General features: G+C 38.4%; 1 long non-coding RNA gene and 1 other non-coding gene across 2 annotated transcripts; one reads left to right on the top strand and one right to left on the bottom strand.

The window, feature by feature from the left end:
* The first annotated feature begins 14935 nt into the window (after positions 1-14935).
* Positions 14936-18219, top strand: LOC112025095 (28S ribosomal RNA). Its single transcript, XR_002884223.2, has one exon. It is a non-coding gene; the product is annotated as a 28S ribosomal RNA (ribosomal RNA).
* A 3044-nt stretch (positions 18220-21263) lies between these two features.
* On the bottom strand, positions 21264-25970 carry LOC136070553 (uncharacterized). Its single transcript, XR_010631788.1, has 2 exons — positions 25776-25970; positions 21264-21478 (listed from the first exon to the last, which is right to left on the bottom strand). It is a non-coding gene; the product is annotated as an uncharacterized LOC136070553 (long non-coding RNA).
* Between the last annotated feature and the right edge of the window lie 872 nt (positions 25971-26842).

The raw sequence follows: 26842 nt of genomic DNA, 5'->3' as shown, positions 1-26842 counted from the left end.
CCTATATATTTTCTTTTCATTCTTTTACTTTAGCCTCATGTATACTAGTCTTGTGACCATTTATTGACATACATTGTACTCAGCTTTTGATTTATATATGATGATGTATGTTTTTCTTCACCTATCTCTCTATGTGTTGTTTATTTTCCCTCTTTATACATATGTTTCTTTATGTATGCAATCCTTTATTTCTGTTTCACACAAGATACCTTGATGAGTTTTGTTTAAGTGTATCAGAAAGACAAGTTATGAAAGTCTACCATGCCATAAACTCTCTTCTTTAAAGTTTTTCAAGAGTTTATGTTAGGGTTAGATTTTTTTTTTGTAATTCAACAAGTGATTATGAGTTTAGTGATTTTAGACTTCTCTCATGATTCATTTGTTTGTTATGGTTTTGTCACAGATTGCCAAAAGGGGAGATTGTTAGGGACATATTTGATGTAATTGACTAATCTTTTGACAAAACGCACTTTAATTGTACTTGGGTAGATCTAGAATGGGTTTAGTACTTCAAGAAACAAGTATTCAAGTTAAGTATTGAAGCCAAGCAAGTCTAACCAAGAAAAAAGTGAAGAAGTGATGTTCTTTAAAGCTTGATAGATGTCTCAACGGAATCCTTTCTATCGAGGTTTAATGATGAAGCTCGACAGAAGCTGTATCTGTCGAGAATTACGAAATCAAAAATTCTAGATCTGATTACACGTATATCCTTGAGTATTTGTGTATGGGTTCTTTTCTCACAACCCTAGACATATATAAGGATTATTTTAAGGGCCGTTACACTTGATGCAAAGGTTGTTGCACTTGTTGTTACATGTATATTGTGACCGGAGACAGAAATTGCACTAATTCATCTTTCTCTCTGTAGAAGCTACTGTGTCTTTACGCCAAGTGTTTTGTGACCAAGGAGCTTCCTGATCTTCATTGATGATGAACTGAAGAACTTTGCAACCAACATCTTCCTCAAGTTGGTATGTTAGTCATGTACTGAGATCCATGCATCATTGTTTAGTCATGTACTGGGATTCATGCATTGAAAAGAGAGATTGTCGCTATAATACAAGTCCAATTGGGTATTGGGGTAAGGGTTCAACTATTGGTTGGTATTAGGTACCAGGATTCCTTTTACTTGTAATCGCTTGTTTTGATAATAGTGGATTCTCGGGAGTGGTGACCTTAAATTCACTTAGTGGGGTTTTGCCTCGATAGTTTTCCCCATTCGTAAACAAATCACATGTGTCAAATTTATTTTCTGTTGAATTTAACTTAGTTGGTGATTTGTTTGTGCTACCACGCTATTGCATGTTAAATTAACTTAATTAATTGACTTAGGTAAGTAATTAATTAATTTGCCAAAGGGGTCAATACATTATTGGCCTATCAAGTTCAACCTGAGGCAAGAGCCTCACCAAAATAGGTAAAGATGGAGATAGAAGACAAGTACCACCTGGAGAAGTTTGAGGCAAGAGCCCCAGATGGACACTGTAGAGATATATCCTTTTAAGCTAGTAAGAGCACCTTTGTTTGATTGTTTGAGCTTGTAAGAGCACCTTCGTTTGATTGGTTGATCTCGTAAGAGCTCCTTTGTTTTTCTTTTTAGTGACTCTAGGATAGTGAGTCACTTGCCTTTTGCTTGCAATTGGCAAAACAGGTTATGGGATAGCAAACCTGTCATTGCTCATTTCTTGAGCAACAAGGGTGGGAATTCGAACGTACGAAATCTCACACAACTCTTTGGAGTTGTACCTTGCCCTATGGGTGCGTGAAGTGTGTCATGTGCCTGGGTTAGGCCCAAGCCATACATTGAAACAAAATGTTTTGTCTCTTATTCTTTTGATTCCATTAGCAAAGCTCACGAATCAAAAGAATGGCATCTATAGACACCACATTTTGTACCCCTTATGACTAGGGCTCCCATTCCCCAGTGATGCTGAATTCTAAGACCCCAAGGTTGGTTTAAGGCCTAATCAAAAGTTTAAATTGACTTGAGAAGTGTTAAAATGAAAAATATAACATTTAATGAGCAAATATATCAATTTTTGAAAAATAAGGCCAAAGGAAACCCTCGCTTGCGTAAGCGTGAATCAACCTAGATACGCAGTTTTTTGCATGCGTACGCAGGCTTGATCTTGTGCACACATAGCGATTCCTAGAAAGTTATACAAGTTTTTTTGCATTGATGTTGAGGTTTGGAACGAATCTCATATTGTCTGGGGATCATTCCAAACCCCTTTCTTTCACATTATAAAGAGCCTTACATGGTATATTTTTAAAACACACAAAAATCTCACTGCAAAAGACTAAAATTCACTAGAAATAGTGAATCAAAAGGGAGTTTTTCACAAAATACCCTCAAGTCAATTTCCTTTTAATTAGGGCCTTTTCTGGCCTTAATCTTGGAGTTTAATCTTTAATAATCACTTTTTTTTACTGAATTTTAAATAGATTTGACCGAAGGGAACAGTAAAAAATAAATTTTGGAGAGCTTTTCTTTGAGGTATCTAGTATAAACTTTTCTTTTTCCTTTCTTTCTTTTTCTGCCTTTAAATCTTTCTAGTTGTCTTGTTTCTTTGTTATGATATGCTTTAACATGTTTATCTAGTTTAGGTTTATATGTTATTATGTTTAAAATGCATGTTAGGTTGTTAGAATTCCCATTTTGAGGTTCTGCCCTATTTTTGGTGTTTTTAGGGTTTATGGGCAAGAATCTACGTACGCTTAATCTTGCCCACATACAAAAGCTCAATTATGCGTATGCAGGCTTGTTCTTGCATGCGCAAGCCATTGCCCAGAAACCCTAATTTTTGGTTGTTGATTGTTTTGCTTCTATTTTCACATGTTTATTTGTTTAGCTTCTTTTTTCATGTTTTTATGCTTTTAAAGTCTCTGTTTCATATGTTTAATTGCTTGTTTGCTATCATATGATAGAATTAGGGTTTATTTTGTGTTTTTATTGTTTTGATGACATGATCATTCATTCATATGCTCATGCATGATGCCAAAGGTGCTGAGTTGCTGTAAGATAAGTGCAAGGTAAGTCATGCATTTGAAATGTTTATGCATTTGTGATATGATCTTGTTTTGGTGTTAGAGATGAATATGCTTTTTTGGATGAGTTATGCTTAATCACATGTTTGCTTGATCTTTTCTTATGCTTATGCTTCTGCCTTAATTTGATTATACATGTTGTTGCCTTGAATATGATATGATGCCATGCTAGATGAATGCTGGGATGATGTGATGAGATGCATGTTAAGGTATGTTATGATGTGATATGATTTATGATGAAGCATGCTAGATGTATGTTAGGAGATGCCATGCTAGATGAATACTAGGGTCTATGATGAGATGTTGTGCCATGATTAGACGTATGGTAGTCTTTGTTTGCAAGCATGATAGATGTATGGTTAGGGATGTTTGATGTCATGTTGATTGCTAGATGTAAGTTACCGTGTGTGTGAGTTAGATACAACTATTGAGTGTGCCTTTAGGGTTAAGACATAAGACACAATGATATGCCAACCTTAGGGTTTGGTGGTATTGGGTGCCTAACACCTTCCCAAGACTGTACCTTAACTCCGAACCCATATCTCTGGTAGTAAGATCAAAAGGTCCTTCCTCGAAAGGACGCTAAATATAGGGTTCGTAAACCATTGCAAAAACTAAGTGGTGATTCCATTTCGACCCCCCCTTGTGTCCACAATTAGCACCCTTCATGGAAGGTTTAATCTACTACTAGAGCACGCGTTCGGAGTTTAGGTTTGGGGATGGGAAGGTATTAGGCACCCAACCTTACCCAACTTATGAGTCGGCTTCCACTCATTGTGTTTCACGTCTTAATCCCATTAAAGGCATATTTATCATTGTTATGCTAACTCACACACACCCTAGCATGCATCTAAAGCAAGCAAGCATGACATATTCATCACTAAGTCTAATCATTCATCTATCATGGCATTAAACATATATTTCTAAGGGCAGAAACATCCCAAGGACGAATCAACATATTAGAGTGATCTAAACATCAAAATGCATATATTCAAACAAGCATGTTCGTATCCATCCATAAGGCAATGTCATCATCAAATGCATGTTCATGTGAATGCATGACTTACCTCACTTACCTTACCGCATCACAGCACCTAAGCATCAATACATGATCATACTCACATGCATATTCATAGTAAACAAAAAAGACAAACCCTAACTAGCATCATAGAGACAAAATAAACAACACAAAACAAAATAGAGAACCATAGACTTATAGATGTGAAAAACAACTCAAACAGAGGCATGTTGCATAAATTAAAAAAGGAAAACAGAAAAAGCATACACAAATTAGGATTTCTAGCAAGAGTATGTGTGCGCATACATAAGGCATGCGTGCGCATACATAGGGCATGCGTGCATAACCCAGTTGTATGTATACGCATACTTTGAATATGCGTGCACATGCAATAAGCATGTGCACGCATACACACCATAAACCCTAAACCCAGAAACTTGCAGACCAGAAACACCAAAGCTTTAATCTAGCAACCTAACATACTTTAGACATAAAACAAAATGAAAACCTAATCTAAAATGATATATCAAAGCCTTAAAACATATGAGCAAACAAAGGAATCAAAGAAAACTAAGAAAAAGTGAAAAGTCGAAGATAGAACCTTTACCACAACATAGAAACTCTTTAGAGCTTGATTTTGACCATTCCCCTCAGTCAATCTAGTCATAACCAAACCAAAATTAGTTAGTAAACCTTTGAAACTTGAAGATCAAGACCATAAAAGGTCTCAATTAGAAAAATATTGACTTAAGGGTGTTTTGTGAAACCTCCCCCTTTAACTCACTATTTTCTAGTGAATCATGTGTGTTTTCCATCAGAAATTGTCCTCCTTTGAAAATCTACCTTTTCAAGCTTTATATAGTTGAAAATAGGGGTTTGGAGTGGCTCCTAGACGATGTGGGATTCGTTCCAAACCAAGTTTTTAATGTGGAAAACCTTTCCTTTCTAGTTTCTGGAACCCTAGCATGTGCACACATGCCCCGTGTATGAGTACGCATGCATGAAGTATGCGTATGCAGAGCTTAAGCATGCGCACGCATACGCGTGTATGCATACGCATACCCTATGGTTTCCGTGGTCTTTGTTTTCCAAGAATATATTTATTTAGTCCATAACAAAAACCAATTCCTCAAGTCAATTTCTTTCCGAAAAAATGTTATGTTTTTAGTGAAACCAAACATGGCCTTAGATATTCTATATACAAATCTCATTCCCACACCTAAATAAAATAAGATGCATCTCATGGTATGTGCATAATGTTTAATGTTCATATAATTCTTATAAAGGATAACCCCTTTTATCTGTTAGATAATGTCATATAAAGTGGATTTTGGTGCAAAAGATTCTTAATGTTTCCCACTATATAACTGGGGGAATAAAGCATAGTCAACATTTGAGTATTCGAGAGAGATCTTGAGAAAGAGCTATTAGGTGATTTTTATTCCTTTTTGTCAACTACGATAATCTTCCCCCTAAAAAACCAAATAATTTTTAGCTTTTGAAACTCTACAATTATCTCAAATTAACTCCTGACTACCTCGATAAATCTTAATAAAAAAGTAGACAATGTATTATTGTTTAAGCAAACTTATTTATTAATAGACTAGGTGTAATTTATTGCTTGGTATATTTACTTAGTGCTAAGACATTTAACAAGCAAGTACATTTAATGCTAGACAATTAACTAGTCATATTTATTAATATATAAAAATTAATTATGACAAATCATTTTTTATAAAACAATCAAGTTTCATGTTAGACATTTAATTAAAAAAAATGACAATTTCACTTTGTGTATTTATTAATGTAAGACAAATTAATTGGGGCAAATATTAAACTAGCATATTTATTGCAATTTTTTAATATTTTTATATGGCAATAAATTTAGTATATAAATATTGAAAATTTAATTTAGAAAAAGCATTTAATGTTTTATTAAGACACGTAATATGAAACTATATTTAATGTTGTATATTACAAAAAAAAAAAAAAAAAAACATTTGTTAAGACATTTGTTAATGAATGCCAAAAATAAGAACAGAAAAATTTGCACTATCAGCCACTAATGTTAACAAAAATTACGTTGGCCTCCACTGTATTTCTAATTTTAAAATACCCTTGTTCTTAAAAATAAACTTCAATTACATTTCCTGCAATTTAAAACCGTTTAATCAAGTAAAGGAATCTTAAATATAATTTAGAAACTTTTTTGTATTTGTACATTTATCCTCCTTTACAAATGACAATCCAATTTTCTTATCAATATGGGTTTAGAAACAAAAGGAAACTTTTTTTAATCACAATTCAATAACAAACAAAAATCTAAAAATGTATCAATATTTCACAATTAAATATATCCCAACAAATGAATATAAGATTTTCCGTGAAAAATAACATTATTCTTAGGAAAATGATCAAAAAATTTATGTTGCACTATTTTTCCTTGTTTAGTGAATTTAAGTCTGAATAGAAGCTACCCAGGAAATTGCAAGAAGCATTCCTATATTTCATTGAGTTAACAATTTTCTTACTAATTTTATGTTTACAAAAGCTAATAATTTGCAGAGGCTGAAGGTTGTCAAGAGGAAATTGCACAAACCATATCCTTTGACAATGAAGGGTAAAAGCGAATGTATACAAAATATTTAATTTAATTTTTTTAATTTTTTGATATTTGATTTAATGTTTTAACATTATAGGCAGGTGAGTGCGAAAATTCATTTTGAGAATTTATGGATGTTTGGGTACAATTTGAAAGAAGGGAGATGCCAATATAATTTTAGTAAACCTCAAAGGTGGTCAGTGCAATTTTCCTAATGTAAAGTTAATGTGCATTCATTATGTCTACCAATCATTTAATATTTGAACATGTTTTGTAAATGTACAGTTGACAATCTCTAGTTATAAATAAGAAGGGCAATGCATTTCAAGTGTCACCAAATATCTTTTTTGAGCACTAGAAAAATGAGTCAAATGACATAGCCCAACTCTATTGTTTTTTGTTTATCCTTCTCTTAGCCTTTGGCCAAAGTACTTCTTTTAAGTTAACATCCTACCCAGCAAGACACTATGTGCAAATTGTCAACCATCTCAACAACAAACCCCTCACCTATCATTGTAAATCTGCGGATAATGATTTAGGCCTAAGAACTCTTCAACCCAATGGAGAGTGGGAATTCTCTTTTAAACCCGCTCTTTTTAAGACCACAGATTTCTACTGCTATTTTTTTTATGAAAACTTTAGTGCTTCTTTCAATGTGTATATAGAAAATAGTAGTCTTGAATCCAAATGTGGAGGGGACCATTGCATTTGGACGGTTCAAGACGATGGATTCTACTTATATAATACATATTTGAATACAAATAGGAAGATGCATGATTGGAACAAATAAATATTAAGGTGGTGAAATGTTTACATATCGAAAGAAATAAAATTGATAATTTTATGTGGAGAAATTTATCTGGATTTTGCAACCTAACTGAAATAGAAGTCTTGTTGACATCAATATTGGCTCCGTTTTTTATTCCTTCCTTTTATTAAATAAAAATAAAAACTTTTCGTTTTATATTCACCCGATTTTGTAACATCCATTTAACTTCACAAAAGGGTAAAAAAATCATTTTGCAATGTACTAGAAAATCTTAATTTTGACGATTCAATCTTTTAATAAGTTCTGTAAAATAAATCTTGAATGAGAAGTAGGAGGTTTCATGTGTTTTATGTAACGGTGTGTATGCTATGGTTTTTGTTATAGAGATAATTTGCCTCCCCACGTTACAGGCTTCCTTTCTTTTCTTTATTTACAATGGTGTTAGAATTAGCTCAAGACCGACCAAATGAAGCAAAAAGCAAAAATGTTATGTTTTTAGTGAAACCAAACATGGCCTTAGATATTCTATATGCAAATCTCATTCCCACACCTAATAAAAAAAATAACATGCATCTCATGGTATATGCATAATGTTTAATGTTCATATAATTCCTATAAAAGATAAACCCTATTATTTGTTAGATAATGTCATATAAATTGGATTTGGTGCAAAAAATTCTTAATGTTTCCCACTATATAACTGGGGGAATAAAGCACAGTTAACATTTGAGTATTCGAGAGAGATCTTGAGAAAGAGCTATTAGGTGATTGTTATTCCTTTTTGTCAACCACGATAATCTTCCCCCTAGAAAGCCAAATAATTTTTAGTTATTGAAACTCTACAATTATCTCAAATTAACTCCTGACTACCTCGATAAACCTTAATAAAAAAGTAGACATTGTATTATTGTTTAAGCAAACTTATTTATTAATAGACTAGGAGTAATTTATTGCTTGGTATATTTAATTAGTGCTAAGACATTTAACAAGCAAGTACATTTAATGCTAGACAATTAACTAGTCATATTTATTAATATATAAAAATTAATTATGACAAATAATTTTTTATAAAACAATCAAGTTTCATGCTAGAAATTTAATAACTAAAAAATGACAATATCACTTTGTGTATTTATTAATGTATGACAAATTAATTGGTGCAAATATTAAACTAGCAAATTTATTGCATTTTTTTTTATATGGCAATAAATTTAGTATATAAATATTGAAAATTTAATTTAGAAATGCATTTAAAGTTTTATTAAGACACTTAATATGAAACTATATTTAATGTTGGATATTACAAAAAACATTTTTTAAGACATTTGCTAATGAATGCCAAAAATAAAAGTAGAAAAATTTGCACTATTGGCCATTGATGTTAACAAAAATTACGTTGGCCTCCATTGTATTTCTAATTTTAAAATACCCTTGATCTTAAAAATAAACTTCAATCACATTTCTTGCAACTTAAAACCGTTTAATCAAGTAAAGGAATTTTAAATATAATTTAGAAACTTTTTTTTTTTATTTATACAGTTATCCTCCTTTACAAATGACAATCCAATTTTCTTACCAATATGGGTTTAGAAACAACAGGAAATTTTTTTTAATCACTATTCAATAACAAACAAAAATCTAAAAATGTATCAATATTGCACAATTAAATATATCCCAACAAATGAATATAAGATTTCCCATGAAAAATAACATTATTCTTAGGAATGTGATCAAAAACTTTATGGTGCACTATTTTTCCTTGTTTAGTGAATTTAAGTCTGAATAGAAGCTACCCAGAAAATTAACAGAAGCATTCCTATATTTCATTGAGTTAAAAATTTTCTTACTAATTTTATGTTTACAAAAGCTAATAATTTGCAGAGGCCGAAGGTTGTCTAGAGGAAATTGCACAAACCATATCCTTTGACAATGAAGTGTTAAAGCGAATGTATAAAAAATATTTTTTTTAATTTTTTTTTAATTTTTGGATATTTGATTTAATGTTTTTGTTAGGACATATGTGGTTTCACTTGTTAAAGAACATATGTCATTCTTTTATGTAATTGGCTAATCCTTTAACAAAATGCACTGAACTTGTAATTGGGTAATTCTAGACGTTTTTAATACTTCAAGAAACAAGGTTTCAAGATCAAGTGTTGAAGTCATCACGTCTGTCCAAGAAACAAGCTGAAGAAGTGCACATTCATTAAAGCTCGACACCTGCTCGATAACTTCTCGACACCTTGCTATCTGTCAAGATTTATAAAATCAGATTTTCTGATCTAATTTTTTGCGATCCGTGAATATGTTTTTGGGCCTTCTTTTCTTCTAACCCTAAACATATAAAATAATTGTTTTAAGGGCTGTCAAAGTGTTCACAAGTTGCACAAGTATTGAGAAAACTCTATTCAAGCAAACTGTGACCGGAGACAAAGTTTTGCCCTAGTTCATCTCTTCTAAATAAGTTGTTGTGTATGTGTACCTTTAGGTTTTGTGACCAAGCATCTTCTTGATCTTCATCGTGGATGAACTGAAGAACTTTGTAATCAACAACTCTTTCTAGTTGGTGATTGAAGTTGCGTACTGAGATCTGCGCAATTGGTTAGTCACGTACTTAGGAGCCGTGCATCAAAAGGGGGAACTGTCACTACAGAACAAGTCCAATTAGGTATTGGGGTAAGGGTTCAACTGTAGGTTGATAAGGTACTTTGGATTCCTTTACTTGTAACCGCTTGTTATGATAATAGTGGAGTTTCGAGAGTGGTGACCTGAAAATCACCTAGTGGGGTTTTTGCTGTCAGGTTTTTCCCCATTCGTAAACAAATCACCGTGTCATTTATTTTTCGCTGCTTAATTAGGTTATTGGTGATTTGTTTGTGCTACCACACGTTTGTATGTTAAATTGATTAATTAATAACTTGGCTAATTAATTAATTGGTTTAATCACAAGGGGTCAATACGTTTGTGGCCTATCAGTTTTAACATTATAGGCAGGTGAGTGCAAAAATTCTTTTTGAAAAGCTATGGATGTTTGGGTACAATTTGAAAGAAGGGAGATGCCAATATAATTTTGGTAAACCTCAAAGGAGGCCAGTGAAATTTTTCTAATGTAAGGTTAATGTGCATTCATTATGTCTACCAATCATTTAATATTTGAACATGTTTTGTAAATGTACGGCTGACAATCTCTAGTTATAAATAAGAAAGGCAATGCATTTCAAGTGTTACCAAATATCTTTTTTGAGCACTAGAAAAATGAGTCAAATGATCATAGCCTAACTCTATTGTTTTGCCTCCTCACGTTACTGGCTTCCTTTCTTTTCTTATTTACAGTGGTGTTAGAACTAGTTCATGACCAACCAAATGAACCAGAAAGCGAAAGTTTTATGTTTTTAGTGAAATCAAACATGGCCTTAGATATTCTGTATGCAAATCTCATTCCCACATCTAAATAAAATAAGATCCACCTCAGGGTATATGCATAATGTTTAATGTTCATATAATTCTTATAAAAGATAAGCCCTTTTATTTGTTAGATAATGTCATATAAATTGGATTTTGGTGCAAAATATTCTTAATGTTTCGCACTATATAACTAGAGGAATAAAGCACATTTAACATTTGAGTATTCGAGAGAGGTCTTGAGAAAGGGCTACTAGGTGATTATTATTCCCTTTTGTCAACCACGATAACCTTGCCTCTAAAAAGCCAATTAATTTTTAGTTATTGAAACTCTACAATTATCTCAAATTAATTCCTGACTACCTCGATAAATCTTAATAAAAAAGTAGACATTTTCTACTTTTTCCTAAGCGCTCTTTAGGGGGAAGGAGGTATTCGGTGATGCACAGAGGCGACCCCTCTTGAGCTTGGCCATGGGTAGGCATACTCATGACGAGCCCTTAAGCAGCCAACCTCGTGTGCTCCATGGCGTAAGGCCACACCTACCCATGCCCAGTGCGGGGGGTCGATGGTCTTTGAAGCCGTGTGGTCCCCCCCCCCCCCCCCCCCCCCGGGGGGGGGGATGCATGCATTCTTGGTTTATCTTGAGCAATCTATCGCAACGCGGACGGTGTTAGTTTCACCCAGTGCTGCGCAAAGCAAGTTCCATGCGACTATTGGGCTTGCATGTGTCTTTCTTACTAAGCGGTTGCGTGGTTGTAGTGGCAACAATGGCGACGGTGTCCCTCGATGTCCCTTATAGTTCCTGTGCGTGGTTGCAATGGCGGCAACAGTGACAACAACAACGATGGTGGTGGTGTCCTTCGATGTCCCTTGTAATTCTTGTGTGTTGTTGGTGAGCCATGCAAGCTTGGTATAACTTGGGCACGCACTCACAAAGCGGACGATGTTCATTTCACCCATTACTGCGTGAAGCAAATCCTATGGCGACCGATGGGCCTCCGCATGACGACGACCCATCCTTGCAAGCACGTGGTTTAGCAGCGTTGTCCTTCACACCTAGCGGTGCAGACTCGGCGCTATTTGATGCTTCCTCATGCACGACAAACCTTGCGATGTGTCGTTGTGGGGTACATTTGGTGGTGTTGCGGTCTAGTGTACGTGATAGCGTGTGAGTGGTGGCAGGGTTGCATGGCTTGGCAGGCTCTGTGCTCACGCATCGAACTGTCCGGTGTGCTCCCAATTAGCGTTGTTCCAAACTATGCTGCATACTAGCCTTAAAGGCACTCGTCCCTCCAGTAGATTCGTTCCTAGTTGACGCTCCCTGTGGGGAGTTAGTAGGACCTTGAAGTCGTCCTCGTGTCCCACACGTGCCTCGCGGCCTTCACGTTGCCGTTGTGGACCACGTGGGCATGCTCATGGTCTCGGATGTAGAACATCATATGGGTTTAGGGCCTCTGGCCCCTTTGCTAGCATACCAAGCGAGCGTCATTGCTCTGCCTCACACGATTGACATGCTCATCCGTGCCCTTCCTTGCCCTCGGGCGAGCCAGGCCTCCGAGCGGAGCCGGCATCGACGAGGAATGCTACTTGGTTGATCCTGCCAGTAGTCCATATGCTTGTCTCAAAGATTAAGCCATATATGTGTAAATATGAACTAATTCAAAATGTGAAACTACAAATGGCTCATTAAATCAGTTATAGTTTGTTTGATGTTACCTGCTACTCGAATAACCATAGTAATTCTAGAGCTAATACATGCAACGAACACCGACTTTTGGATGGGATGCATTTACTAGATAAAAGGCCGACGCGGGCTCTGTTTGCTGCTCTACTGATTCATGATAACTCGAGGGATCGCACGACCATCATGTCAGTGACGCATCATTCAAATTTCTGTCCTATCAACTTTCGATGGTAGGATAGTGGCCTACTATGGTGGTGACGGGTGACGGGTGACGGAGAATTAAGGTTTGATTTTGGAGAAGGAGCTTAAGAAACGGCTACCACATCCAAGGAAGGCAATAGGCGTGCAAATTACCCAATCCTGACACAGGGAGGTAATGACAATAAATAACAATACCAGGCTCTCATGAGTTTGGTAATTAGAATAAGTACAATTTAAATCCCTTAACAAGGATCCATTAGAAGGCAAGTCTGGTGCTTGCAACTGCAGTAATTCTAGCTCCAATAGCGTATATTTAAGTTATTGCAGTTAAAAAGCTCATAGTTGAAACTTGGGTTGGGCAGAGCTGTCCACCACTAGTGTGCACCAGTCTGCTCGTCCTTCTACCGGCGATGTGCTCCTGGCCTTAACTGGTCAGGTCGTGCCTCTGGTGTTGTTACTTTGAAGAAATTAGAGTGCTCAAAGCAAGCCTACACTCTGGATACATTAGCATAGGATAACATCATAGGATTTCAGTCCTATTCTGTTGGCCTTTGAGATCAGAGTAATGATTAACAGGGACAGTCAAGGGCAATCGTATTTCATAGTCAGAGGTGAAATTCTTGGATTTATGAAAGACAAACAACTGCGAAAACATTTTCCAATGATGTTTTCATTAATCAAGAACAAAAGTTGGGGGCTCGAAGACAATCAAATACCCGATGCCGACCAAGGATCGGTGGATGTTACTTATAGGACTCCACTGACACCTTATAAGAAATCAAAATCTTTAGGCTTCGGGGGGAGTATGGTCACAAGGCTAAAACTTAAAGGAATTGACGAAAGGGCACTACTAGGAGTGGAGCTTGCGGCTTAATTTGACTCAACATGGGGAAACTTACCAGGTCCAGACATAGTAAGGATTGACAAACTGAAAGCTCCTTCTTGATTCTATGGGTAGTGGTGCATGTCCGTTCTTAGTTGGTGGAGTGATTTGTTTGGTTAATTCCGTTAACGAATAAGGCTTCCACCTGCATAGGATAACATCATAGGATTTCAGTCCTATTCTGTTGGCCTTTGAGATCAGAGTAATGATTAACAGGGACAGTCAAGGGCAATTGTATTTCATAGTTAGAGGTGAAATTCTTGGATTTATAAAAGACGAACAACTGCGAAAACATTTTCCAATGATGTTTTCATTAATCAAGAACAAAAGTTGGGGGCTCGAAGACAATCAGATACCCGATGCCGACCAAGGATTGGTGGATGTTACTTATAGGACTCTACGGACACCTTATAAGAAATCAAAATCTTTAGGTTCCGGGGGGAGTATGGTCACAAGGCTAAAACTTAAAGGAATTGACGAAAGGGCACTACTAGGAGTGGAGCCTGCGGCTTAATTTGACTCAACATGGGGAAACTTACCAAGTCCAGACATAGTAAGGATTGACAAACTGAAAGCTCTTTCTTGATTCTATGGGTAGTGGTGCATGTCCGTTCTTAGTTGGTGGAGTGATTTGTTTGATTAATTCCGTTAACGAACATGACCTCCACCTGCATAGGATAACATCATAGGATTTCAGTCCTATTCTGTTGGCCTTTGAGATCAGAGTAATGATTAACAGGGACAGTCAAGGGCAATTGTATTTCATAGTTAGAGGTGAAATTTTTGGATTTATGAAAGACAAACAACTGCGAAAACATTTTCCAAGGATGTTTTCATTAATCAAGAACAAAATTTGGGGGGCTCAAAGATGATCAGATACCCAATGCCGACCACGGATCGGTGGATGTTACTTATAGGACTCCACCGACACCTTATAAGAAATCAAAATCTTTAGGTTCCGGGGGGAGTATGATCACAAGGCTAAAACTTAAAGGAATTGACAAAAGGGCACTACTAGGAGTGGAGCCTGTGGCTTAATTTGACTCAACACAGGGAAACTTACCAGGTCCAGACATAATAAGGATTGACAAACTAAGAGCTCCTTCTTGATTCTATGGGTGGTGGTGCATGTCTGTTCTTAGTTGGTGGAGTGATTTGTTTGGTTAATTCCGTTAACGAACAAGACCTCCACCTGCTTACTAGCTATGTGGAGGTGACCCTCTATGGCCAACTTCTTAGAGGGACTTTGGCTGCTTAGGCCAAGGTAATTTGAGGCAATAACAGGTCTGTGATGCCTTTAGATGTTTTGGGCTGCACGCGCACTACACTGATGTATTCAACAAGTTTATAGCCATGGCCAACAGGCCTAGGTAATCTTTGAAATTTTATCGTGATGGGGATAGATCATTGCAATTGTTGGTCTTCAACGAGGAATTCCTAGTAAGCGCTAGTCATTAGCTCGTGTTAACTATGTCCCTGCCCTTTGTACACACCGCTCGTAGCTCCTACAGATTGAATCGTCGGGTTGTTTGGGAATGTAGCCCTAATTGGGCGGTAAATTCTGTCCAAGGCTAAATACGGGCGAGAGACCGATAGCAAACAAGTACCGCGAGGGAAATACAAAAAGGACTTTGAAAAAAGAGTCAAAGAGTGCTTGAAATTGTTGGGAGGGAAGCGGATAGGGGCTGATGATACACCCCAGCCAGATGTGGAACGGCGACAGTCGGTCCGTCAATTGACTGGAGGCGTGGATCTTTGCGGATTGCAGAGGTGGCCCAAGCCTAGGCTGTAGTTATGCTCACGGAGATGTCGTTGCTATGATCATGGCAGCACATGCCTCACGGCGTGCCTCGGCATCTACACGCTCTTAGTATCAGCCTGCGGGCTCCCCATTTGGCCCGTCTTAAAACACAAACCAAGGAGTTTGACATGTGTGCCAGTCAACGGGCTAGTAAACCTGTAAGGCACAAGGAAGCTGATTGGCGAGATCCCTTTGAAGGTCGCACCGCCGACTGACCTTGATCTTTTAAAAAAGGTTCGAGTGAGAGCATACCTGTCGAGACTCGAAAGATGGTGAACTATGCCTGACTGGGGCGAAGCCAGCTAAAACTCTAGTGGAGGCCTACAATGATACTAACGTGCAAATCGTTCGCCTGACTTGGGTATAGGAGCGAAAGACTAATCGAATCTTCTAGTAACTAGTTCCACGTGCGAGTTCTATCGAGTAAAGCCAATGATTAGAGGCATCAACAGTGCAACGCCCTCGACCTATTCTCAAACTTTAAATAAGTAGGACGATGCGACTACTTCGTTGAGCCATGCCAAGGAATTAAGAGCTCTAAATGGGCCATTTTTGGTAAGCAGAACTGGCGATGCGGGATAAACCGGAAGCCAGGTTACGGTGCCCAACTGCGCACTAACGTCGAGCCCACAAAGGGGGTTGGTCAATTAAGACAGCAGGGCGGTGGTCATGGAAGTCGAAATCCACTAAAAAGTGTGTAACAACTCACCTGCCAAATAAACTAGCCCCGAAAATGGATGGAGCTGAAGCGCGCAACCTATACCCGGCCATTGGGGCAAGTTCCAAGCCCCAATGAGTAAGAGGGCACGGCGGTCATCGCAAAACCTGGGGCACGAGCCTGGGTGAAGCAACTGTCGGTGCAGATTTTGGTGGTAGTAGCAAATATTCAAATGAGAACTTTAAAGGCCAAAAAGGGGAAAGGTTCCATGTGAACGGCACTTGCACATAGGTTAGTCGATCCTAAGAGACGAGGGAAGCCTATCTGATAGCGTGCTAAGTGCGAGCTTCGAAAGGAAATCGAGTTAAAATTCTTGAACTGGGACATGGTGGCTGACGGCAACGTTAGGGAGTCTGAAGACGTTAGCGGGGGCCTCATAAAAAGTTATCTTTTCTGTTTAACAGCCTGCCCACCTTGGAAACGGCTCAGCCGGAGGTAGGGTCTAGTGGTTGGAAAAGCACCATACGTCGTGTGGTTTTTGGTGCGCCCCCAACGACCCTTGAAAATCTGGAGGACCGAGTGCCACCCATGCCCAGTCGTACTCATAACCGCATTAGGTCTCCAAGGTGAACAGCCTCTAGTCGATGGAACAATGTAGGCAAGGGAAGTCAGCAAAATGGATTCGTAATCTCGGGAAAAGGATTGGCTCTAAGGGTTTGACATGGGGTCCCAGTCTCGAACATGTCGGCTGTCGGCGAATTGCTCGAGTTGCTCTCAAGGCAAAAGCGGGTTGCCGAGTGCCAACCAAGGGATGAACTGGGAACGACCACCTCGGTGGTCTTCCCTGGGCATCTAACAGTTGACTCAGAACTGGTATGGACAAGGGGAATCTGACTATTTAATTAAAACAAAGCATTGTGATGGTCCTTATAGATGCTCACGCAATGTGATTTTTGCCCAGTGCTCTGAATGTCAAAGTGAAGAAATTCAACTAAGTGCGAGTAAAATGCGGGAGTAACTATGACTCTCTTAAGGTAGCCAAATGCCTCGTCATCTAATTAGTGACATGCATGAATGGATTAACGAGATTCCCACTGTCCCTGTCTACTATCCAGCGAAACCACAGACAAGGGAACGGGCTTAGCAGAATCAACAGGGAAAGAAGACCCTGTTGAGCTTGACTCTAGTTTGACTTTGTGAAATGACTTGAAAGGTGTAATATAAGTGGGAGCCGAAAGACGAAAGTGAAATACCACTACTTTTAACGTTATTTTACTTATTACATGAATCGAAAGTGAGGCTTTGCCCCTCTTTTTAGACCCAAGGCCTGCCTCGGCAGGCCGATCCCAGTGAAAGACATTGTCAGGTGGGGAGTTTGGCTGGGGCGGCACATTTGTTATAAGATAACGTAGGTGTCCTAAGATGAGCTTAACGAGAACAGAAATCTCACGTGGAACAAAATGGTAAAAGCTCATTTGATTTTGATTTCCAATACGAATACAAACCGTGAAAGCGTGGCCTATCAATCCTTTAGACCTTTAAAATTTAAAGCTAGAGGTGTCAAAAAAGTTACCATAGGGATAACTAGCTTGTGGCAGACAAGTGTTCATAGCGACGTTGCTTTTTTATCCTTCGATGTCGGCTCTTCCTATCATTGTGAAGCAGAATTCACCAAGTGTTGGATTGTTAACCCACCAATAGGGAACGTGACCTGGGTTTAAACCGTCGTGAGATAGGTTAGTTTTACCCTACTGATGACAGCGTCACAATAGTAATTCAACCTAGTACGAGAGGAACCGTTGATTCACACAATTGTTCATTGCAATTGGTTGAAAAGCCAGTGGCGCGAAGCTACCATGTGCTGGATTATAATTGAACACCTCTAAGACAGAATTCAGGCTAGATGACGCGTGCACCCACCACCCGATTGCTGACCTGCAGTAGGGGCCCTCGGGCCCCCAAAGGCACGTATCTTTGGCTAAGCCCCCACAGCGGACGAGTTGCGTGGGCTGCCTTAAAGTATAATTCCCATCGAGCGGCGGGTAGAATCCTTTGCAAATGACTTAAATACATGACGAGATATTGTAAGTGGCAGAGTGGCCTTGCTACCACGATCCACTAAGATTCAGCCCTGTGTCACTTTGATTCATCCCTTCCCTTTCGTCCATTGCCCCCCCCCAATCTCCTCAAAACTCTTTGCCCCGTTCCTTCCGAAGGTTAACCCCCCATGCTCGCCTGAAGCCATGTGCCCATGGGGCTTCTGCCTTGCCCTTCGTTGCTTACCCACCCATTGGGGCTGCCTTGACCTCGGTTATGTGCCCCGGGCTTGGCAGTATACCCATTAGAGGCTAGCCTTGGCAGCATGCCCATTGGGGGCTGCTGGCCTTAGCAACATGCCCATTGGGGGCTGCCTTGGCCTTGGCTGCGTGCCTCTTGGGCCTTGGCTGCGTGCCTCTTGGGCCTTGGCTACATGTATTGGCCTTGGCTGCGTGCCTATGGGGGCTACCTTGGCCTTGGCTGCGTGCCTCTTCCCATGAGAGGCTGCTACATGCACTAGCCTTGGTTGTATGCCTCTTGCCTATGAGAAGGCTACTGCATGCACTGGCCTTGGCAGCATGCCCATGGGGGCTGCCTTGGCCTTGGCTGCGTCCCCATGGAGGCTGCATGCACTGACCTAGGCATCTTGCCCATGGGGGGCTGCCTTAGCCTTAGTTATTGCATGCCCTAGCCTTGTCTGCCTTGCCCATAAATTTGGAGTGATTTCCCAAAAAATGAGGGTTTTTTTTTTTTTTTGGAAAAGGGGATTATTTGCAACAAGGAGGCAGGCATTGTGCATGACAGGGTGCCCAGGGGCATGCTTGCATGCACACCACACTGCATCACCCTGCATCGTCCCGCATTCCGGCAAAATTGGCTCATGCCTTCTTTTTTTTGTTTTTGTGTTCCTAAATTCATTCCATGATTTTAGAGGAGGTTTCCAACAAGCAGTTTGGCGTTCCAAGCGTTTTTGAATTTTTTATGATTTTTCCTATTTTCAGGCTTTCGAAAATCATAAAAAATAAAATTTGTTGAATCTAGCCTCCAAAGTTTGACAGGTTGAAGGTTAGATTTTTCTTAGCTTATGTGTAAATAATCAGGGCAAGACTCCAAGAATTTCTCCAAAAAATGCTCATTATTCCTCCTTAACAAATTAATGTTTCCTAGTGCCAGAGCGGATTTTTTCCTAAGCGCTCTTTAGGGGGGAGGAGGTATTCGGCGATGCACAAGAGCGACCCCTCTTGAGCTTGGCCATGGGTAGGCATGCTCATGACGAACCATTAGGCACCCAACCTCACGTGCTCCATGGCATAAGGCCACACCCACTTGTGCCCAATGGCGGGGGGTCAATGGTCTCTATAGCCGTGTGGTGGGGGAGATGCATGCATTCTTGGTTTAGCTTGGGCAAGCTGTCACAACGCAGACAATGTTAGTTTCACCCATTGTTGCACAAAGCAAGTTCCATGCAACTATTGGGCTTGCGTGTGTCTTTCTTACTAAGCAGTTGCGTGGTTGCAGCAGCGGCGACGACGACGATGGCGACGGTGTCCTTAGATGTCCCTTGTAGTTCTTGTGTGTGGTTGGTGAGCCATGTAAGCTTGGTATAGCTTGGGCATGCACTCACAAAGCGGAAGGTGTTTGTTCACCCATTATTGTGCGAAGCAAGTCCCATAGCGACCATCGGGCCTCTGCGTGGCGACGACCCATCCTTGCAGGCACATGGTTTAGTAGTGTTGTCCTTCACGCCCAGCAGTATGGACTCAGCGCCACTCGATGCTTCCTTATGCATGGCAGGCCTTGCGGCATGTCATTGTGGGGTACGTTTGGTAGAGTTGCGGTCTAGTGTACGTGATAGTGTGTGAGTGGTGGCAGGGTTGCATGGCTTGGCAAGCTCTGTGCTCGCACATCGAATTGTCTGGCGTGCTCCCAATTAGTGTTGTTCCAAGAGTCACTCGAACACAATTCAAGTCCTTGTGCTGTATACCTGCCTTGAAGGCATTCGTCCCTCTTGTAGATTCATTCCTAGTCAACGCTCCTCGCAGGGTGTTGACAAGACCTTGAAGTCGTCCTCGTGTCCCACGCGTGCCTCGCGGCCTCTACGTTGCCACTGTGGACCCCGTGGGCATGCTCGTGGCCTTAGATGCAGAACATTATGTGGGTTTGGGGCCCTTTGCCAACGTACCAAGCGAGTGTCATCGCTTTGCCCTGCACGATCGTTGTGCCCGTCCGCACCCTTCCTTGCCCTCAGGCGAGCCAAGGCCTCTAGGCGACGCTGGCATCGATGAGGAATGCTACCTAGTTGATCCTGCCAGTAGTCATATGCTTGTCTCAAAGATTAAGCCATGCATGTGTAAGTATGAACTAATTTAGACTGTGAAACTGCGAATGGCTCATTAAATTAGTTATAGTTTGTTTGATGGTACCTGCTACTCGGATAACCGTAGTAATTCTAGAGCTAATACGTGCAACAAACCCCTACTTCTGGTATAAGCCACTTGATTGTGCGTGTGTTTATGGCCGAGGACCAACTGGTGGTTGGCGGCATGTTTTTTTTTATAGATTTTGTGGCAATTTATGCTATGCTGTTATATGTATATTGAGTATGATTCAAAACTATCCCAAATCGCCCAATCAAATTCGACCATTCTTATCTCTCTCTTTCTCAACTTCTTTTCTCTCTTTATAAATTCAATCCAACATAAAGCAAAACCTAATCCACCCAATTATTTATCATTTCTCGCACACTTTTCCTCTTGACTATGTGTGTGAATTGGATATCCAGTTTCCATAGATCCTCAAACTCCACAGAAACTTAGAAACACATTTTCCCCTATAAATCTAGAGCCTTTCTGCTTAAGAAAACTTGAGGAAAATTAAATAACAAAGCTTCGCTCTTTCCCAATGTACGTTCTTGAGATGGGTCTCTTTTGACCATGCCACAATTTTAATCTCTTTCACTTATATAAGTATTTTAGATCTCATCAAGCTATCCCATTTAAGCTTTTTGTGTTTTAAGTTGTGATTTTTATTTTCTTTAAGCGTCACGGCCCAACCTGACCATTAGACTAGGCACATAACAACGACTGCACTCTTATAAGGTTTACACCTTACTAGTGTGCAAGGCCTATAAGAGACTAACAAATATCCTTGAAGAAAATTACCTCAAACAAATCCAAAAATATCCTTAATAATGAAATTTTTAAAAGATCTCTAAAATACCAATAGAAGCAACAATCCAAACCTTATGAGCATTAATATTAATCAACAAAAAGAAATACCAATTATTACAATATCATCTTGCCCAAAAGTTCCTAATCTCCTTTCATGTGCACAACCTCAGGATAAGTCCCCAAGCTTGCTATTCTTTGTAATCTGAAACTAGAGGGAAATGGGGTGAGTTGACAACTCAATAAGTAACCAAAATCCTAACTAGCCGGATCAAGCATAAAGATCAACAAAGTAGTACACTATACATAAGATCAAATAGTTCACATATATCAAAAGTTTTAATTTACAATGTGTTCCAAAAGCATAAGAAGTTTTATGGACTTAAAACAGTTCAATTATTCAAACAAATTCATATTCTTAACAATCTTATACGACTATAGTCACGCTATATCCTCGTGACTAGGCATCATATTTAGGTGAAACTAATTTCGTGTCAATGTATATCCCCCATTAGCTGGGTCTAGAAACACGATGGGCTTGTGATGCCTCATATGAAACTAGTTACGGTATCAATGAATGACCCCTATTTGCTGGGTATTAGAGATCAGAACATAATCAGATTGTCCAAAATCATATATGGTAAATCAAGTTCATTTATGATGTTTCGTTATTCTTTACTTTAAATCAATGTAGCTAAAACCATTGAAATAAATTTTTAACAATTGTAAAACAATGTTTAGTAGCTGAAATACAGTAGTATAAGCAAAAGTATAACCAATTAGGGGAAAGGTTACTTACCTCCAAAAGCCATACCAAAAGAACACCAAAGTTAGGAGTTCAACCTAATACGATCAAATACACTAATTAATTTTTACACTAAAACAAAGCCACTTAATCCAATTTATTCCTATTTGCCTACACTGAATTTAATCCTCTCTAGAAACCTCACTTCAAGGAACACTAAAAAAAATCTATTCAATAGAGTAACCGATTCCACTAGGCAACTGTAGAGTCCAACTAGTGCAGACCCTAATCCCTTCACTGTAGCAATTTAATCCATTAAATCTAAGGCTCTTCCATTCGCTTAAACCATCTTTAACTCCAATGCATAAATAAAATTCTGTGTATTGTATTAGTTAAGAAAAGTCTTAGAATGGAAAAGGCATAGTTGATTACCTGGATATAGGCAAACCAAGCCTAGAGTTGCGAGTTTTCCCAATCCCAATTGATCTAGATGGAACAAAATGATTAGAGGAGTGAGTGATCAGCCCCTGGGTGAAGAGTGATTAATGGAGTGAGAGAAAGTGATGTAGGAGGCAATGGGAAGATAGATTTATTATATTTTATTTGATTTTATGTATCAAGGGTAGTGTTATAATTTCATATAATATTCTGGAATGGGTTGTGCTAACAGTCCATTAGATCTTCTTTTAGGCTTTATTTTAAGTTTGGTTATTTAGTTGGGCTTAGTAGTAAAAGCTTAAGTCCAAGTCCAAGTCTTATTAGGGTTTTAAGAAATCCTAGTTCAACTAGGATTAGGTATTAGTTTTCTATTTAAAGAATTGTAGTACTTTCTATTGGGAGAATTTTTAATTAATGTTTTCAGAATTTAAGAGCTATGAAGCCTTCTTATGGTTTGTGTGATGCAACCTTCTCCGAGTTGTGATGCCAAGGAACTCTAGGTGTGATGCTTAGGAAGTCTAAGTGTGATGTCTATAATTTATCTATTTTCTTTAATTTTACCATTCACGGTTACTATTCACATCACTGTTCATAGCAACCCAAATATTGATTTTCACCTTTGTTTTCATTCTAAAACCCTACTAATCCTTGTCCCCTTTGGAAACCCTATAATTCTTGTTATTTTCTAACCTATTCCCTACCAAAACCTAACCCTAATTCTTCAAAACCCAAGCTATAACAGATCTGCCCCTGGTGTTCTAAATCAGATTTTGTTGCTCCCCCTTGTCCTACATCAGTTTGGTATTAGAGCAGGGATTTTGCATCATGTCTACATGATCAGGGAGATTGTTTAGGGGGAAATTGAGTGATTGTGAGCAAGATGAAGGTAATATGGAGGATGCATTTGATTATGGAGATTTTGCCATGGATGACTCGGAGGAGGATGAAGTGGATACTTCTCTTTTATCTGTAGTTGTCTGTAGTGAGATGTATTTTAGCAACCCTAAAGTAGAGAAAGAGGATTGGAGGCAAACTTCAATATTTCAGATGTTGGTTCGTTGTGGAAACCAAGCAAAGAAGCTTATTATTGATGGGGGAAGTTGCATGAATGTTGTGTCATCTTCCACGGTTGAACACCTTAAGCTTCTAGTTGAACCTCATCCTCAACCATACAAAGTGGCTTGGATAGACAACACTTCTAATCCGATAACTCATAGATGCCTTATTTCTTTTTCTTGCAGTATTTATAGTGATTCTATCATGTGTGATATAATTCTTATGAAAGTTATACATATCCTTTATACATATCCTTCTTGGTCGACCTTGGCTCTTTGACTGAAATGTAAAACATTATGAGGGAGAAAACACCTATGCTTTAATGGTTGGTAAGAAGGAGGTTGTTTTGAAATCTCTGACCTTAGCCGAGATGGATAAATTTAAAGTATCAAAGCCAAAAGTTATTGAAGGAAAAGATCTAGAAGCTAAAAATTATGGTGTAGCAACAAAAGCTGCCAAAATAAAACCTGACCAGCCTATAGAAATGCCTCAAAGTCCAGCAAATTTTTTCAAAGATTGCGTTTATTTTTCTTTGAAAGATTTATCAAAGCCCTTATGTCCTATGCATGAGTACTCTACTGACTTTTTCAAAGGTACAAGTTGTCTAGTGAGCAACATAAGGGATGCTAAGTTAAAGATAGATGCAAGTGATCAAGGGAAGCTTGAAGTAATGCAACAAGACTTGAAAGAGATGGAAACTGTTGATGTAGTAGTTGAAATTGAAAGGGCAGCGTATCAAAATTACAAGGAAGAAGTGAAGACTATAACCCAAAAATCATCTCAATTCTCACTTTATTATCTACTATTACTCTTAAATTGATATATATTTACCATTATATAAAAAAAAACTGTTTAGCAATATATAGAAAATATAAATAACAATATATTTAATATTTAATTAAAAAACGTATCCCACCACATCTGTCTTACTTTTACAAAAATTACCCTGACGCCGCACCGCACCCATGCTTCCTAGGCTTAAAAGTCATTTTGTTTTTTCTTCTACCTGAAAATATGTTTTTCAAATAAAAAGTGTGGTGAAGTCTCTTTAGTAGCATAATATCTCATTTTGTCTAACTCTCACTTTAAAACCTTTCCTTTTCAAGTTCTTATTTTCCTAACCCATCTTCTCCTTCCTAACTATTAAGCCATCTTTTGTTCTCTATTCTCCATGGCAGACCTTTTCTTTCCTCATATCTCACCTAGTCATCTCCTTGCTTGTCTCCACTGACCTCAAGGACCGAGATTAGTGAATCTTTATTGGTAGTATATAAGATGTAGAAAACGACACCATTGCGCTGGTAGCTTTGCTTGCCTTTTGCTTTTCTTTTCAAGTTGATTTGTTTTTTTAACCCATATTTTGTTATGTTTTTTCCCTCTATAGATGATATGTCTTCCATTCCTAACATTTAATCCCATGTGATCGTATTCCAATGGCTTTGCTTCTAGGATCTATTGGTACTCCTTGATTACCTTGTTTTTGTTTAGGAATTTATGGAATGGAAGGATTGGGAAAGATTTATAGTTAAGTAAGTTGAGTTATCTTTTCTTGCTGTTTTAAGCCCTCAATCTTAGCCATAGAATTTGCAATCACATCTATCCAATGTCCGATTTCATACAAAGAAACGCCTACATGATTGTGTGAAAGCCAGTAGTATAGTATGAGTGTATGACACAAAGAGCTCATATTTTCTTTAAATGAATAAAGGACCATCTATGAATGTCCCTGAATTACCCGGCAACTAGTTCTGGCAGTTAGAGTTAGTTGCTTGTCAGTTTTATTGGTTAGAGGCGAATCTAAAGGGCTCTTCCCTAGAAAGGTTCCTACGTTATTAAATCATATCTATAACTAGAATAATTCAATAAAGTTCATAGATGTGCAATATACAAAGTGAGAATTTGTTTCAGCTCAATAAAGAATTTTATGTGACAAGTACTTATCATCTAGGTTGCACCAACACACCAATTTTGGCAAAGTACTGGTGTCCGACACGTGTCGGACATCGATACTAGTAAGACTCGCCGGACTCCGGTGTCTAAGCGGTGTCCTATTTTTTTTTTTTTTTTCGCTTCTCTGACATGGTGCTGACACGGTGCCAACACAGCGGACAAGCCAGCAGTGAAAAACAAAAACAAAAACAAAACAAAAACAAAACAAAACAAAAGAACAAAAATTCACAGATTTTGACAGATCGACAAATCGTTACCGTTGATTTTGTGATATACTCTAAAACAAAAAAGCTTGAGTCTGAGAAATCATTACCATGAAATTTGAAACCCATAGCCCAACCCTCCCTCTACCCTCTGTCCCTTGCCAATGCTAAATTGGGCCGATCGGTGAGCTCCATAAACAGTCGTCGTGCCCTCTGTCCCTTCTGATCTCTTTCTCTTGGCGTGGATAGGCTCTTTGTTTTGTGATTTCTCTTCCTTTTTTTTTTTTTTCTCTCTTTTATTTGCTTTGGGTGGGTTACAAGTGTTACTTTACTTACTTATAAGTTATAACTTTCTTTCTCACGCGCTTTTTTTTTTTAAAAATTAGGGTGAGAGTGACACAATATGACACATATATATTATATATATATAATTTTTTTTTCTTTACTCAGCCTTTTGCCTTATAAATTATAATGTTTTCCTTTTATGTTTTTAGTTTGACGTTGAATGTAGCCTATTTAAACTTTTGGTTTGTACTCTAAACATTTATGTATATTATTGTACTACTTTGGGTGTTAGTTTACTTATTCGTAATTCTTACATAATTTAAATTCTAGGCATAAACGTATTTTATGTCTAAAAATATTGAAAAATATGCCTAAATATAAATTTTAATTAATTATTTAATTGTCATACCCACGCCGTATCGTATCCTTATTTTTCAAAAATTGTTGTACCCCCATATCCGTACCTGTGTCGTATCTGTACCTATGTCCATGTTGCGCAACTTAGGCTGTATTTGTTTTGGGTGTAAATGATTTCCGAAAAATGTTTTACACCCTTGTATGTGTTTGGCTCCACCTGTAAATACGGTCAAATGGAATTTTATTTACACTTTGACCGGAAAAAGACCCCTTCACCTGTAAAATGGTTTACACAGTTATTTTACCTTCAATCCATTTACACCCTCCTCTAACTCCTCATATGCCTCACTCTCAGAACACACTCTCTCCAAAGCTCAGCTGTGACCACTCATCCATCTCGGTAATAGCACTGCTCTGGCACCACCTTATGCACCGACGCGACGAAACTCAGCTCCGACCACCCAAGCCATCCATTTCCTCCACTCAATGGTGAGATTTCTCCATCTTTTCTTCCCACTCAACCTCACCGCCATGC

Source organism: Quercus suber, unplaced genomic scaffold (assembly GCF_002906115.3).
Source record: "Quercus suber isolate HL8 unplaced genomic scaffold, Cork oak 2.0 scaffold_14, whole genome shotgun sequence".
Taxonomy (NCBI): domain Eukaryota; kingdom Viridiplantae; phylum Streptophyta; class Magnoliopsida; order Fagales; family Fagaceae; genus Quercus; species Quercus suber.
The sequence above is the reverse complement of the archived record's forward strand: the minus strand, read 5'-3'. Positions and strand labels throughout refer to the sequence as shown.